This window comes from Ruditapes philippinarum, unplaced genomic scaffold (assembly GCF_026571515.1).
Source record: "Ruditapes philippinarum isolate M1 unplaced genomic scaffold, ASM2657151v2 ctg3808_1_1_1_1, whole genome shotgun sequence".
Classification (NCBI taxonomy): Eukaryota; Metazoa; Mollusca; class Bivalvia; order Venerida; family Veneridae; genus Ruditapes; species Ruditapes philippinarum.
Genome location: NW_026865608.1, coordinates 184,266 through 196,669, shown reverse-complemented (window position 1 = coordinate 196,669; position 12,404 = coordinate 184,266). Strand labels below are relative to the sequence as shown.

The 12,404-nt window shown below is 31.4% G+C and overlaps 1 protein-coding gene across 1 annotated transcript in view; it reads left to right on the top strand.

Moving 5' to 3' along the window:
• Window positions 1-12,404, top strand: part of LOC132729730 (uncharacterized) — a 40,056-nt gene that overhangs the window by 16,878 nt on the left and 10,774 nt on the right. The window lies entirely within an intron of this gene.

Below are 12,404 nucleotides of genomic sequence, written 5' to 3'. Positions count from 1 at the left end.
CAACAAACCAATACCCGGCGAAGACCATATACCACAAGAAGATGTCACATACAAATCAGATGACCAATACCACAGACCAGATGCTTGCGTGTATCCAAGAAGAGAGAAGAAAATCGGTAACTATTCAAATCGCGACTGCGTTAAACTGAGCAAACCCGAGTTTGTTCATAGACTGACAAATATTATTCAAAACAAGTGTAAAAACATTTAGGGTAATAGAAAAGATGCCACCTTTTATTACGTTTCTCTTTTTCAATTCATTCCAAATTGATAAGAAGTAATTTAAGTTTAAGTTACACTGTCATACCTTACCATGTTGTTTTTATGTAAAGAAAAATTTTGTATACATATAAGATATTGATATGTTGAGTTAAATTTGTGTTACAATAATTGATATTGTGTGATTATTTGTTAACTTTTTTGTTGAGTACAAGTTTTTCTGTTTGAGTTTTGTAAGGCTGCTTTAGGTGTCTTAGTGAATGTTTTTTGTGCTCGTTACATAGAATTTAAGTTTCTATGGGCTTGATGTTTTGAAACATCAAATTTTTGAGTTTTAGAGATTTTCTATAGGATTTAAGATCTATAGGCGTCTGGTGATATGTTTCACAGACATTTTTTGTTCACTTAAGTAATGATCCTAAAGTAAGCGTTTGTTTACCATAGATGTGCATAGCTCCATCGCAGCTAGGTCTAACACATATGCTTTTTGTGATTTTTTCACAGTGGTGTGAAACTTTGATTTATTTAAAAGTTAATATGTATTTTTACATGTCATTAGACTAACAAGATTTAAGTTGGATATCATATATTTTTGTTGTATGAGATAGACCTGTTTTACTTATGGTATAACTGTTAACCATTTTGATGCTACTTTATTAATGATAAAGTATTGTTAATTATCTGTCAAAGCTATATTTCTTATGATTGTATTTTAACATGGTGGTGTAACTGATTCTTTATTGAAAATTTCGGCATTATACAAATTAAAAGTAAAATCTATTATTGATTCTATTAAAAGGTGATGTTCTTTTCTAGAAAGTTTTTCGTATAAAAAGTGATAAAGAAAACTCACATAAAGTGTTATATGAAAAGTGATAAAGTGTTATATGAATAGTGATAGTGTTTTATGAATAGTGATAAAGAAAATCTAAAGTGTAGAATAAAGTGTTGATATAAGTAAAATGAATAACGCGCAAAGTTGCAACAAATCAATAGATCGCGCATCTGAGTAAATATAATTAAATCGCTCATCTGAGAAACATTACCAAGTCGTGCATCTGAGAGACAAATAATGATATCGCGCAACATGTAAATAACTGTGCATAGACATTGGGCGCAATGAACATTTAAGGTGGTTGTGCCATCATGCACTTATATTAAACATAACTTGTTATCGCGCATAAGTATCAAATCCCATAATTGTGACTAAATCTAGTGCAAAGACATTGGGCACAGTATGAACATTTCAGGTGGCTGTGTCAGCACACTAGTAACCCCGAACATGACAATAAGTAAACCCGAACAAGACGAAACTAGAAAACCCCGATGATGACAGAAAGAAGAATAATATTGTACAACTTTTATTATACTTTATAGATAATATTACACTTGTATTATAGTATTTCTTCTATTCCAGGACATGACATTTTAATTATTATATTCTCATTTTGTATTTACATGATGCATAGATTTTATTGATAAGATATTAATTTTCTATTTCCATGTAATATGAGATAATAATATTTCACATTGACTGCATGCTTGTACATTTTTGTAAATATGTTCTTTATTCATTCTTTAAGTAGATTTGTTAGTTTATTGTTTAATACTTTATAGTTTCATCCATATATTATATTGACATGAACATTTTTGATAAGATAATATGCTATTTCTTTGAGGTATCTTAAGGATACAGTTTAAGTTCAAGCTTTATCTTGGAAAAAATTTATTGCTTTTTGCAATAAAGTTTTTCTTTTTCCAAAACCGGTGTATTGTTGTAAAGTTGGATTCCGCTTACAACAGCTTACATAATCATTACATACGGTGTCCTTATCGTGCCATTTAGAATGTCGTCCGTCGCGTCTAAGGGTAGACACACGACAATGCGAAGTGACATCGCGACAATGCGAAGCGACGCTCGACAACGCGAAGCGATATGCGACAATGCGAAGCGACGCTCGACAGTGTCAAACGATATGTCGCACTGTCGCCTAGAAATGTCGCGGTAAAAAAGGGCGACATTTAAGAAATGTCGCTTCGCGTTGTCGAGTGTCGCTTCGCATTGTCGAGCGTCGCTTCGCGTTGTCGCGATGTCACTTCGCGTTGTCGCGATGTCACTTCGCGTTGTCGCATTGTCACTTCGCATTGTCGAGTGTCGAGGTTGGTAGAAGTGCATACCACGACACTCGACAATGCGAAACGACAACGCGACAATGCGATACGACGCTCGACAATGCGAAGTGACACTCGACATCGCGAAGCGACATTTTTTAAAATGTCGAGTAAATGTCGCGTTATTTTTATGATTTTTACACCGCGACGCTCAACATTGCGAAGCGACACTCGACAATGCGAAGCGACACTCGACAACGCGAAGCGATACTCGACAACGCGTAGCGACACTTGACAATGCGAAGCGACATTTGGAATAATATCGTATCGCATTGTCGTGCGTCTACCGGTGCTTGGTCAGACTTTACTAACTCACCGACAAACGGTGCGATCATGGAAAGGGTCGCACTAAACTGCTGACGAATTAGCTGACGATATAGATATATAGGAAACTGCTGACCAGTTAAATAAAGAAGGATTATCGGAAAATGCTGACCAGTTACACAAAGAAGGGAAAACATTGAAGGTGTGAAGTTATATAAACACGCCGTAGGGGGTAATAAAAAGATGGGAAATTACTTTTATTCTTTTAATTATATTTTTAATTTTTGCATTTATATGACTATGTTTATAAACTAAATTAATATAAACATTTAAAGTACCATAATATCATACATTTTAACACGGATTTACATTACTACATGTAATATAAATCCTTGATTTTAAAAGGATATATTAAACAGCTTTTTATACCTCTAAAGATATGCAAAAATTTGAATTAATGTTTTATAAAGAATTATGATGTTATGAGTTTTATCAAAATCTCTTGTTAGTGATATTTCAATAGAAAAATCTTGTAACGGAAAAAAATGTATTTTCAAAAGCAATAATTGCAATTTGAATTAATATTAAATAAGTCAGCAGTGTTTTAACTTAATTAAATGTCGACAAAATTTTATACAATATATTGAATTTCGTACATTATAAAATGAATTAAAATTTCACGACAAAATATTTTTTTTCTATATATCTAACTGGTCAGCAGTTTCCCTATATATCTAACTGGTCAGCAGATTCTACTACATGTGTATATGTTTAACTGGTCAGCATTTTCTCGCCTGAATGTAAAGAGCGTTAAATTTGCTAACCATATAGAATAAGAAGAGTTTTACGGCTTAAATCAATTTGAAATAACATTAAATTGGTCAGCAGTGTTTTTACTTAATTAAATGTCGACATAATTTTATAAAATAAATTGAATTTGCATACATAATAAAAATGAATTACAATTTCACGGCAAAATATATTTTTCTCTATATATCTAACTGGTCAGAAGTTTCCCTATATATCTAACTGGTCAGCAGATTCTACTATATATGTTTAACTGGTCAGCATTTTCTCGCCTGAATGTAAAGAGCGTTAATTTTGCTGACCATATAGAATAAGAGAGTTTTACGGCTTAAATCAATTTGAATTAACATTAAATTGGTCAGCAGTGTTTTTACTTAATTAAATGTCGACAAAATTTTATACAATATATTGAATTTCGTACATTATAAAATGAATTAAAATTTCACGACAAAATATATTTTTCTCTATATATCTAACTGGTCAGCAGTTTCCCTATATATCTAACTGGTCAGCAGATTCTACTGTATGTTTAACTGGTCAGCATTTTCTCGCCTGAATGTAAAGAGCGTTAAATTTGCTGACCATATAGAATAAGAAGAGTTTTACGGCTTAAATCAATTTGAATTAACATTAAATTGGTCAGCAGTGTTTTTACTTAATAAATTGTCGACATAATTTTATATAATATATAAAATTTGCATACATTATAAAATGAGTAACAATTTCACGGCAAAATATATTTTTCTCTATATATCTAACTGGTCAGCAGTTTCCCTATATATCTAACTACAACTACAACTACAAATATTTTATTGCATTAAAACAACATGTTCCATAGCAATACAATTTTTTATACAAAGACATGGTTCACAGAAGAGCACAATAATAAAATATATATATGTATCTGCATTAAAGATGACTAGTTATTTCGCAAGTTTGCATAGTATATATATTTTGCTAAATTATTAATTATTGCTTTTGATTTTGCACATATGAGATTAACAAATTTCTGTTTAGTAGGCCACGTATAATAATATCTCTTTATATATTTTGATCTTAAGTCCTGGAATTTAGAACATATTAATACAAAATGATACTCATTTTCTATAAGACCGGCATTACAATTACTACACAATCTTTCATTTCTTGGTATATTTCTATGCCGTCCACGTTCAATAGCCAAACTATGAGAAGATGAACGAAATTTGGATAAAGCTACCCTAAAATTCGGTTCAACGATAAAATCCAAATAGTTTTCAAATTCGAATGAATGTTTAAATAAACAATATGTATCTAATCTAGACGAGTTATTAATTGAGGAAAACCAACTTTGATAGAATATGTCTAAAATTCGTTGTTTAATAATACTAAAATCTATATGTATAGTAAACTGATTTTCCCACATATAAAACAAGCCAGTCTGCTCTAAAATAGTCTTAACAGTATATGCCCAGTTTTTACCACTATAAGTTACACCATTGTCGGCATCTGTTTTTAACATAATAAAATTTTTATACAATATAGTTCTTTCATTAAGTTTAAGAAGTTTTAACCAGTATTTGATCAATATTAGTTTTCTATGAATGGACATTGGTGTACGACCAAGTTCACCATATAACACATCTACATTGGTTGATTGTTTCACACATAACAATCTTCTACAAAACTTTGTATGTATAATTTCTATGTTCGGACCAGCATGATGCCCCCACACTTCTGCAGCATAATTTAATGTTGGTAAAGCAATACTATCAAATAAACTTATCATTTGGGAAACTGGAAGTTCCAACTGGTTACATACAATAAATAGATTGTGTAGTGAATATGACGCATGTTGCGCAATATATTTTTGAGTTCTGTTCCAGTTCCCATTTTTAAAAAGATACACACCTAAATATTTAAAAGATTCTACAATTTCAATTCTAGTGTTATACAAAAAGAAATCATAAGATGTATGTCTACCATTTTCAAAAATCATTACTTTTGTTTTAGATACATTTAATTTCAGATTCCACATATTGCAATAATGTTCTATATCATTCAAGATAGATTGTAATGAATTTGGATCATGTGTGAAAACTACAGCGTCGTCTGCAAATAACAACAAAAATACCTGTATATCATCAATGTTAACAATACCAGGAATGTTCCTATTCATATTATTTAATATATCATTGAGAAAAAATAAACACAATATGCTACTTGCTGGATCTCCTTGTTTTACTCCAATCTTAGAATTAATTAGATCAGAATGCATGTTTTTATATTTAACAAAAGATTTAACAATACCATACATTGACTTGATTGCAGTAACAAATTTTGTACTTATATTTTCATTCAGTAACTTTCTCCATAATAAAACCCTATCAATACGGTCAAACATTTTCTCCCAATCTAGAAATGCTACATAGAGTTTCTTCTTACTCGACAAAGTCTTTGTTATTATAGCATGTAGAACAAAAATACAGTCAATAGTTGACTTATTCCTTTGAAAACCATATTGATTATCAATAAATTTTTCATGTTTATCAGCCCATTTAATAAGTCTATCAACTAATAATTTTGAGTATATTTTGGACAAAATATTATTTAAGATAATTCCGCGAAAGTTTTTTGTTTCATGAGCTCCACCTTTAAAAATTGGTACTATAATACCTTCTCCCCAGCATTCAGGAAATACGCCATCATTAAATATTTTATTATAAAAGCGTGTGAGAAATGGACAAATTATATCAATTGAATTTTTAAATACTTCTGCAATCAGATGGTCAGTACCTGGGCATTTGGAATTGTTTTGCGAAAATATTGCATTTTTTATCTCCATCGATGTAAATTCAACATCTAAATCATTATCATATATGTAATCATTATGTACATCATTATTTTCATGATCATACAGTGGTGTAGAACCGTACAAACTATTAAAATGTATATACATATCATCAATACTTATGTTTCTATTTTCTATAGTAGGTTGCCTGTATTGTGTTCTCACATTTCTCCAAAAAGACTTTGGGTTACATTTTGCTAATTTTGACACTCGTTTCCCCTCTGTCTTTTTGAATAAACGTTTACATCTAAGTTTTATATTCTTATATACCTTTCTTTTATTTATGAAAATGCTTTTATTCTCGTTCGTTCTATTTCTCAAAAATACATTTCTTGCTCTATTTAATGCTTTTCTGGCCTCATAGCATTCTTTATCAAACCATTTTTTCTTAGTTTTTAAATTTGTTTCTCGATTAGTATTTTTGCATTTGCCAAATACTTTAAATGCATTATCTTGCATGTATGTCGTAAAAGATTTTATTGTTTCATTTACAGAAACATTATTTAAATTATTGCTTATCTGTGTAAGCCGTTCTATATCGACTGATAAATAATTTCGGAATATATCAACTTTTGAGTCATCCCACGCTAAAAATAGTTCATGGGTTGAACTTGGGTCACGTGGATTTTGTTGTGGGCGTATTCTCTCAATACAAAAATGAAGAGCATTGTGATCAGATAAATCATTTGGTTTACATATTTCAAATTCTTTAATATATTGAAAATCTTCATTACTTAATAAGAGATAATCAACTACGCTCATTCCATTATGACCAATAAATGTGTATTCACCTATAGATTTATCAAGGTGTAAACGACCGTTTGCTATTAATAGATTTGTCGCCTTACAAAAATCAATTGAACGTGTCCCATGTGCGTCAAGCACGTGGTCTTTGTTTACCCTTGTACAATTGTAATCATTCGCTAATAATAATACATTACTATCTAAATAACGATCAAATTCAATAAAATCTAATGCCAATGCCGTGCGACTATTCATGTCACCTGTAACAAGGACTTTTCCTAACATTTTATACTTTTCTATATCTATTTCTAATTGATTAAACATATCAATATCAAATCTGTTCAATACTTGTGAGTCACGTGGAGGGATATATGTGCAACAAAGATAAACGTCTGTATCACAAGTAATAATAGATTTACAAATTTTTAACCAGCATATACCACTTTGATTTTTGCTAATAATACTAATTTTGTCTTTCAAACTACATTTATAATAAATAGAAATCCCACCAGAGTGTCTTCCTTTTCTAGAATTTATAGATTTGTTTCCATATAAGTGTTCCGTACAATAGCCATCGATATTTAAATTATAATGGGAGTTTTTTGACAGCCACGTTTCTGTTAATAAAATAATGTTATTTTCCTTTATTATTTCTATAAAGTCAGGATCACAAAGTTTTCGAACCAGTCCATTTATATTCCAAGATAAAATGTGCAATTGCTCTTCTTGACACCTCTAAGAAGCGCTATGACTGGAACCACCTGTGTACTCCGTGTTATTCACGTATAATTTCTCCCCAACGAATCGGACATATTTTCCTTTCTTTTTTTTCACTCTGGTAGACTGTACTAAGTTCTTTCCTCGCATCTCGCCACTCTTTGGGTATTTGTGCTCCAACACCATATCTATGTTGCTGAAGGACATCCTTCATATGGAAAGCTGTATTCCTTACTATTTCTCTGTGACTATACTTGTGAAATTTCACAACAATCGGTCTTGGATTTTCGGGTTTGGTTAGTGTACCAAGGCGATGGGCTCTATCAAACTCTATCTCAGTACTGATTTTTAATGTATTTTTAATAAATTCTTTTACAATAGAGGCACATGAATTAGGGTCTGTTGCTGTATCATATGTTTGTGGCGAAACATTAATATTTTGGTCAGTGTAACTTGTAGAGGAACTTGTTAATAACATGGATGCTTCCGGTGATGTGGTATGTACTTCCGGTAAGCCATAAAATATTAGATTGTCCTTCATATTTCTAAATTCGTTGTCCAAGATGCGTGTTCTAAGTTCTTCCTGGGTTTTACTTAATGTTTTGATTGTAGAATTTAACGTGTCACATGATTTTTGCATGGTCTTTACACTATCTTTAGTTGACGCTAATTCTGTTGTTTGCTTATCATACTTTTCACTGATAAATGTACTGTTGTTTTCTACATCGCAAGCTCGCGACTCTATACTTTTTACCTTAATATCTAGATCATTGAGTTTCAAGCACATTGAGTTTACTACTTTTTCAATATTGTCAATTTTATCAAGTCGGGAGTCGATCTTATCAAGACGGGAGTTCATAGTTTCCATCATAGCTATAGCCATGGTGGAGTTTGGTTTGTACCTTGATTCATCATTGGTGTACCTGGCGGTAGTGGACCAAGATATTGTTGATTATACTGATACGGAGGTGACTGCAATAATTGGCCAGTAAATGATTGTTGAAAAGTTCCATTAGTACTCATTTCACTATTTATTTTACTTACTGTTGGTGTATCGTATACAAATATGTCACTACGTTGTTTCTTTCGTTTGTTTTGATTGTTTACGTCATCACTATCTCTGTTAGTTAACACAGGTAAACTGGTAGGTAAACTGGCAAAACCGGTTGTCCATTGTGTACACGCTCTGTGTTATGTGTACATGTCTGTTCTAACAAAGGCGAAATCTCTTTACGTTTATTTTTTCTATTTTCCTTTTTATTTTGTTGCTTTCCTTTCGGCGGCATGTGAAAAAACACAATATCTTACTAATCCATCAAAAATTTAGTCCATACAACTTTTAATTTGCATTTTATTCCACAAAAATTACTGACTGTAAAACCCATGTCTTCATACTTTAAGATCACGTGCATATATTTTTCTCTATATATCTAACTGGTCAGCAGTTTCCCTATATATCTAACTGGTCAGCAGATTCTACTATATGTTTAACTGGTCAGCATTTTCTCGCCTGAATGTAAAGAGCGTTAAATTTGCTGACCATATAGAATAAGAAGACTTTTACGGCTTAAATCAATTTGAAATAATATTAAATTGGTCAGCAGTGTTTTTACTTAATTAAATGTCGACATAATTTTATAAAATATATTGAATTTGCATACATTATAAAATGAGTAACAATTTCACGGCAATATATATTTTTCTCTATATATATCTAACTGGTCAGCAGTTTCCCTATATATCTAACTGGTCAGCAGATTCTACTATATGTTTAACTGGTCAGCATTTTCTCGCCTGAATGTGAAAGAGCGTTAAATTTGCTGACCATATAGAATAAGAAGAGTTTTACGGCTTAAATCAATTTGAATTAACATTAAATTGGTCAGCAGTGTTTTTACTTAATTAAATGTCGACATGATTTTATATAATATATAAAATTTGCATACATTATAAAATGAGTAACAATTTCACGGCAAAATATATATTTTTCTATATTTCTAACTGGTCAGCAGTTTCCCTATATATCTAACTGGTCAGCAGATTCTACTATATGTTTAACTGGTCAGCATTTTCTCGCCTGAATGTAAAGAGCGTTAAATTTGCTGACCATATAGAATAAGAAGACTTTTACGGCTTAAATCAATTTGAAATAATATTAAATTGGTCAGCAGTGTTTTTACTTAATTAAATGTCGACATAATTTTATAAAATATATTGAATTTGCATACATTATAAAATGAATTACAATTTCACGGCAAAATATATTTTTCTCTATATATCTAACTGGTCTATGATGCATAGTTTTATACATACTTGAAACAAATTATGATTTTTCGTACATCATATTTTGACTACATTTTTAAAATTTTAACCAATATATAACACATAGAAGAAAATTCATTAAGGTACTTAAATAAAATATTATATCAAAATAAATTGAGAAATATACAGTATATATCAATTGAATTTTTTATAATTAATATGTATCATTTGTAATATTGACATCTTGAAAAAACATTTTATCAAGTATTTCTCGACCTCGCCTGTAATATCACCAACGGCAATTTGACACCTTCATTGTTTTCCCTTCTTTATCTAACTGGTCAGCAGTTTTCGATAATCCTTCTTTGTTTAACTGGTCAGCAGTTTCCTATATATTCTATATCGTCAGCTAATTCGTCAGCAGTTTAGTGCGACCCCTTCCATGATCGCACCGTTTGTCGGTGAGTTAGTAAATTCTGACCAAGCACCGGTAGACGCACGACAATGCGATACGATATTATTCCAAATGTCGCTTCGCATTGTCGAGTGTCGCTTCGCGTTGTCGAGTATCGCTTCGCGTTGTCGAGTGTCGCTTCGCATTGTCGAGTGTCGCTTCGCAATGTTGAGCGTCGCGGTGTAAAACTCATAAAAATAACGCGACATTTACTCGACATTTTAAAAATGTCGCTTCGCGATGTCGAGTGTCACTTCGCATTGTCGAGCGTCGTATCGCATTGTCGCGTTGTCGTTTCGCATTGTCGAGTGTCGTGGTATGCACTTCTACCAACCTCGACACTCGACAATGCGAAGTGACAATGCGACAACGCGAAGTGACATCGCGACAAACGCGAAGTGACATCGCGACAACGCGAAGCGACGCTCGACAATGCGAAGCGACACTCGACAACGCGAAGCGACATTTCTTAAATGTCGCCCTTTTTTACCGCGACATTTCTAGGCGACAGTGCGACATATCGTTTGACACTGTCGAGCGTCGCTTCGCATTGTCGCATATCGCTTCGCGTTGTCGAGCGTCGCTTCGCATTGTCGCGATGTCACTTCGCATTGTCGTGTGTCTACCCTTAGACGCGACGGACGACATTCTAAATGGCACGAAAAGGACACCGTAATTACATAATGCTGTATAATATTACTCAAGAAGTACTAGTAAATCATGTATAATCTTCATACAATGTTTTCAAGAAATATCAAGGGTTTAAAACTTTAACTTAGATTTAAGTTTATTTTAAAGTTTAAACATAATGAACATGTATTGTTTTATAGACATTTCATTCTTATCATTCATTAGTTTAATGTTGATTATAGTTGATTAATAGTCGAACTTATTGATACACTCTTTAACAGAAACTTAGCACCTTAGACTCTTTATATACAACATATAGAGAATGGTTCTACTTTGATTTACACTGGCCTTTAAACTTAGTGAGATACATTAAGTTACTGATTTAGCATTTATATATGTTTGTAAATATGTTTAGTTGATACTAGTTTTCTAGTTTTATTGTTTAGAATATTTTTGTAAAAGTTTATTACTTTATTATTTTCATAATCATGGTGCAAAATTTTCCATGAATCATAATCTATTTTTAGAATAGTTATGTAAAGAACTGATAAGCCTAGTGCATTTGTTAAGTAAATTCTGATTGGCTGTAATTTGACCAATCAGATAAATTGTTACATACAGTGCCACCTGTAGGTAGATGCTAGCTCCCTCTGGGATTCAGAAGTCCATTTATACAAGCATCTCAGGAAGTTTTGTCATTCTGCTGCTAATTTTTGGAAAAGTAAGACCTCTAAAAGCTCTCTAAGGTTAATTAATTAATTATTTAATTTATTTTAGGCACTTTGGCATTTAAATGAACCTTAGAGATTATCTAAATTCACTGAAACATTTTTGATAAATTTGTAAGTAATTTAAGTAATTATTTTTTACAGAATTAATTAAGATTAACTAATATTTTTTCTTTGTTTAAGTGGCAGCCATCTTGAATTATTAGATCTTTATTTTTGTTGATAATGATTAAAACAGGGCTTGCTACTATTTAGGTTTATTAGTTAAACAGCACAGAATCATTTAGGTTATTTTTCATATTTTCATTTATAACAGTTTAAACAACTTTCAACTGGTTTAAATCTTTTATTCACTAGTTTATTTTTATTCTCATAGTTTTGGTTAATTACAAACAGTTTATATTAAAGTACATTTTGTCAACTTGTTTAGTTTTAAGTAACTTTTAGTTAAGTGTAAATAAAAGCATAGTTCATTAAAAATTTGGTTGATTTAAATTCATTCAACATTTGTGTTTTATTTCCCTTTGCATTCAAAGGGTGGTGTCATCCTGACAATTAAATTTTTCCCTATTAAAGA